The 6,100-nt window shown below is 37.5% G+C and overlaps 1 pseudogene; it reads left to right on the forward strand.

Moving 5' to 3' along the window:
* On the forward strand, positions 633-3,596 carry LOC110431169 (annotated as a pseudogene).

Consider the following 6,100-nt stretch of genomic DNA (forward strand, 5'->3'; position numbering starts at 1 on the left):
CAAAACCCTTGGAGATGGCCTATTTTTAGACTTTACATTTTGTTTTGGGAGTTTGCAAATAACAACAAATACCAATCAATTATGCAAAACCCTTGGAAGTGACGGACCCAGTATAGAGTCATTGCTGTCACCGGACAACCGTGCCTGTCATTAGGGCCGTGTACCCCTCTCTCATTTCATATTGATGACAGCAGCCTAGCTCACCATGTGACCTCAGTATTCTTCTGGAGTCTAGGCTCTAGAGGCAAGAGCAATCGAGCAGGCTTTGTTTGGTCCACCGGCTCATTTATCAAATGAATCTACAAAGCCCAATCACGAGTTACAGGTCCAGCTAAAAAAATATCCTAGGCAGGAGACGAGGAGTCCCTCCATCTTCCTTTCCTTCAGAACGAAGACTCGCAAGACATTCAGCAGCAGGCGGCTGGCGGCGGGAGCACACATCAACATCAAGTAAGGGTTTTACCCAAATTCAATCCAGCATCAAATTTCACAAATTGATTTGTACCTCCTATTGGTTACTTGGCACTGAGCAAATAAGTTGTGAAGTTATTTTTTCCTAGGGCAGATTAATCCATCGATCCATTGAGGCCTTTTAAATTTGTAATCATCTATCAAACTTCCTTGAGATCACAATGGCCGGTGGTTCAGGTAGCAAAAGCAAATTAATTCTTTTCATTTTCTTTTCTGCAAATGTGTTGTAGTTTCTAATTAATTTTCTACATGTTCAGGTAGAATGAATTTGATGGAACATTTCTTGAAAAGAAAATTACCAGCAGCAGCCGTTGATGAAGGGACTTCACATACAGATAGAGGTGCGTCAAACACCAATGTTCAGAATAAGACTCAGATATTGTCACCAAGAGATATTAATCTAGATGAACTTCCTTATGATCTGAAGAGAATAATAGAATATCCAGGCCTAAAGCTACAAGAAGATGGTTAGAGATCAGAGACCACAACCTGGTTCTGATTATCCACAAACAATCATAGCAAAAAAGCCACGACGGTTCAATCATATGATTGGTTTGAATAATATGATTGGCTTGAATATAGTCCGAAGGTGGATAAAGCTTTTTGCCTATACTGCTACCTGTTTAGAGATTGTATTGAAGGGCAAGGTGGAAATGATGCATCTGTAATAAAAGGATGGTATGGATGGAACAACAAGCAAAGGTTGGATACTCATATAGGTGGGATAACTAGCTATCATAACACAGCCGTGAAAAGATGTAACAATTTGCTGAAGCCAAACCAATCAATTCTTTTTGCTCTCAACAAGCAGCAAGATGTTGCCAAAGAGGAGTACTTTATTCGTCTAAGTACTTTGATAAATGTTGTTAGGTACTTGCTGCATCAAGGATTAGCTTTTCGAGGCAATGATGAGTCGCAGGACTCCCCTAACAGTGGAAATTTTATAGAGTTGGTAAAGCTTATGGCAGCGCAAAATGAAAAGATAAAGCGGGTTGTGCTAAGGAATGCTCCAGAAAATCATCAATTGGTGGCTCCAAATATTCAGAAGGACATTGCTATTATTGGCTGCATTTCTTTTCTTTTATTTTTATGAATTTTGGAAATGGTCTATAATACAATGTGTCTATGCAGGTCATAGTGAATTCTATAATCGAAGAAATTGGTGGTGATGTGTTTTGCTTGTTGGTTGATGAGTTAGCGATGTTTCAAATAAGGAACAAATGGCTGTTGTTTTGCGGTATGTTGATAAATGTGGAGTACTCAAAGAAAGACTTATTGGTGTTGTTCATGTTGCCGAGATGACATCCGTATGTCTCAAATCTAATATTGATAGTTTGTTTGAAAAGTATAAATTGAGTTGGAAACAAGTGAGAGGCCAAGGTTATGATGGAGCAAGCAACATGAGAGATGAGTTCAATGGACTAAGAGCTTTGATTATGAGAGAGAACAGGCCAGCATATTATGTCCATTGCTTTGCCCACCAACTTCAGTTAGTCATAGTGGCAATCGCTAAAAAGAATGATGACATTAGTGATTTCTTTGATATGATATATCTTCTTCTTAATGTTGCTGGTGCTTCTTGTAAGAGAAAAGACATGATACAACAAAGTCAACAAGAGAGTGAAGAAAGCAATAGGTAGTGCACAGATTTCTACTGGAACAGGACTGAACCAGGAACAATCTCTTCAAAGACCCGGCGACACTAGGTGGTCCTCTCATTATAAGACCCTTAAGAGTCTTAACAGCTTGTTCCCTTTTGTTATTGAAGTTCTACAGTATGTTGAAAAAGATGGCCCAAATGATAAGAAGGAACGTCAAGCTCGTGGCCTACTAGATTATCTTAAGGATTTTGATTTTGTGTTTCATTTACACTTGATGTTGATGATCTTTGAACATGCAAATTCTCTATCACTTTGTTTGCAAAGGAAAGATCAGGATATATTGGAGGCCATGTCAGAGGTAAAGTCAACCAAGCAAAAATTTCAGCAAATTAGAGATGATGGTTGGAAATCTTTATTGGAAAGCATATATTCTTTTTGTGAAGAACATAGTATTCCTAAGTTGGACATGGAAGAAGAGTATATTGATCACCATAAACCAATGAAAAAGACAAACCGAACCAATTACCAGCACTATAGATGGGACTGCTTGAATTCAGTTCTTGACTTGCTACTTATCGAGTTTAATGATCGATTTGGTGAAACAAATTCTAATTTGCTTACTTACATGGCTGCTTTTAGTCCCAAAGATTCTTTTGTTGATTTCAAATTGGAGAGCTTGATAGAATTAGCTAAGTTGTATCCTAATGATTTCAATTCTGATGAGTTGAAGGATCTTGCTCAGGATCTTCCTATTTACATGGACAATATATATTAAAGCTGATGAAAGGTTTTCTTGACTGAGCACCATTACTGAACTTGCCAAGCTGATAGTGGATACAAAGAAGCATCTGGCTTTTCCTTTGGTCTATCGGCTTCTAAAGCTAGCACTTGTTCTACCTGTAGCCACAACATCTGTAGAGAGGTGCTTCTCAGCAATGAAAACATTGAAGACTTTATCGCGCAACCGTATTGGCAACAAGTTTATGAATGACTGCATCATTTGCTTTGTTGAGCCTGCCTTTCTAGCAACAATCCCAGACAAAGTTATAATAGATCGCTTTCAAAAGATGGAAAACCGCAACCTCGAATGCTTTTATAAGAGGTAAACATATGTTATGCCTATACATTGATCTTTTACTTTGATCTATTAAACCATATCAACTTTCTAGCGTATTATTTTTTTACTATAAGCTGTGATTGTCGGTTCACAAATTCATTGTGACACCATTGATCCAAAATTCTGGATCCGTCCCTGTTGGAGATGCTCTTAATAGTTTAATTAATCACAGAAACAACACTTTTTCTACCAGTCCAATTCTTTTTAGTTAATTATCCTTTGTTAATATCACCCCTCGCTGGAAGTACCAAAGGAAAATGTTTATTTTAAGTGGGCTTCAACTTCCAAATAAATATATTGCTAAAGGGATACCTTGGTTTATCAAATACAGGTACATTGACTGCACTGATAACTGACCATGGTTATGCAGGTCCTGGCTAAAGACATTCCCTCTCATTGAAAGTTGAATGTTGGCTATTTTAGCTAATAAATTTAGCCAGGTTGTCCACTTATCCCCAACTAGAGCTCTAAGAAAGGAGACAACCTTGTTCAGTACTGTAGTACTTTCGTTTGTATTTGGTAATTATTGTCCAATCATGGACTAACTAAGCTCAAAAGATTCATCTCCCAAATTAAAGGTAAACTATGTAATTAGTTTTTATTTTCATATATATTTAATATTTTATACATGCGTTCAAATATTCGATGTGACGAGGAATCTTGTAAATTTTTGGCAACTAAACGAGGCCTAAGAGGCACTTGATTCATGACAGTCCCGTACAGTTACGTAGGGATAATTGGCTATGCTATATAAGCTAGGAAATTTGTCTTTTAGAGGTGAGGAATCTATCCAGCTAGGCATCCTCCCAAAATCTAGTTTGTGAGCCATCTTTTATTTTAAATGTCCCACACCCTAGAAAATCACTTTTGACCTATAGTAAGCCTTTCCAAAATTATGAATTCCCTAGGTTTTGAATGGACCTGAGTAAGGCTTTTTGAATTCAGATATTTATTTTTAAGTAAGGTCTGCCAAGTTCCTTCATCATTAAATAGTTTGAATAACCATTTGTTGAGGAGACATCTGTGCTTGAGCTAGAGATTAGTTATTCCCAGCCCCCTTGCTCTTTAGGGTGACACATAATGTCCCATTTGGCTAGATATTTTTGTTTATCATTATTGTCTTGCCAAAAAAAATCTTAATCGGTAAAAATATAGTGTTTTAATGATGCTTTAAGAAAGTTCAAAAAAGGACATCATAAATGTAGGTAAACTGCTTAGAATTGAGATGAGTAAGACCTGTCTACCCTCATAGAATAGGTGCTTGGCGTTCCAAGTACTCATTTTTTGCTTGAATCTTTCCTATTAACACCCCACTCTGCATTGAAGTTTCCTACAGTGTATCTGAATTCCTAAGTACCTTAAAGGGAATGACCCTATGTGACACCCAAACAGACTAGTGTCCTATTCATATTGTTTTGCTTCTACAAAGAAATATTTCTCACTCTTGTGAGAGTTAGTTCAAGACCAAAAAGTTGCTCAAAATACATAGCAATAACTTCATATTCTTAGCCTGCTCTTGATCGTGGTCTAGGAAGAGAACTGTATTTATCCACATATTGCAAAAATTGACAATCCATCATCCACAAGGTGAGGTATGACTCCCCTGATTTGGCCATGATTCTTTGCCCTCTGAATCAATGTATGAGATCATGTTAGCAACACTACTAAACAATATAGGTGAGATATAATCTCCTTGAATGAGTCGTTTCTTGGTTTGGAAGTCGTGTCCATTGTCATCGTTAATCTTGATGCCTAAACTTCCACCCATGACATATTTTCTTATCCAGTACACCATCATTGGCCAAGCCCTTTCTTACAAAGATTTTGCTGGGGAAAATATCATTTTACCTTATGAGGCTTTTTCAAAGTCAATGTTAAGGATCACTTTGTTGATGATATGTACCTAGGTACCTTAGAGCATCTCCAAGAGACTTATATTCTTCCTAAATGCTACGAATAGCAATTTTAGTGAAAAACTATCCTCCGACAGCTTCTCTAAATGGTCATCCAAATATAGCCATTATCTATTCTGGATTTTTCGCTAGCCAAATATAGAAGACGAGAATGACTCTCTAGAGTACGCATGAGATTTAGCAAAACTGTTGGAAAGTAATAAAATACAGAAAACAATTTTTATGCAAATAGTTCTCCAAATGATGATTTAGAAAGTGAGATTTAGAAAGGCTCTTGGAGATGCTCTTACCACATAGAATACAACCCAAGTGAGATAAAGTATACCGAGCGGGCTACATGAGGAGCCAAACCCTAGGTGGGATACCTCATCTCATCTACTTGGAAGGCAAGGCATAACAATTATATGTTTAGAAACCAATTCTATCCGGTAGATTTCTTTGCAACAAACTATAAACCCCATATATAATAGATCAATTGAGATTCTATCTCTAGCCCCACCTCCTGGACTATTGTCACACCCAAATTTAAGGACAAATTTGAGTACAGTATACCCCCATGTGCGCCCTAGGAATAGTCGCACACACGAGTCGACAAATTACAGAAATATCATCACAAGTGTCTTACAATGCGATTATTACAACAACAAATATCAAAGTCTTGCAACAACGGAAATAAAAACACACGTCTGACTCAAGTATGGTAGCTCCAGCACAGGGACGACCGACTGGTGGATCGCCAACCTAGTAGTCCTCCGGAAAATCCTCATAGCAGTTGTCATCTGTTACCCATCCAGGATTTTTAACCAAAAAGAAATATAGAAACAAGCGTGAGTACATCTCGTACTCCGCGAGCATAACACGGGATTTCATGAGGCTCAGAAAAGTCAAACACTGGCTACTGCAGTTAGCATTTTAGTTGGTCAATGTTTAAACACTAATTATTCATAAGTTATGCTTAAGCTCCCGATTAACCCTCATGCTTACGTAATAATAACAGC

This window comes from Sorghum bicolor, chromosome 10, assembly GCF_000003195.3.
Source record: "Sorghum bicolor cultivar BTx623 chromosome 10, Sorghum_bicolor_NCBIv3, whole genome shotgun sequence".
In the NCBI taxonomy this organism is placed as follows: Eukaryota; Viridiplantae; Streptophyta; class Magnoliopsida; order Poales; family Poaceae; genus Sorghum; species Sorghum bicolor.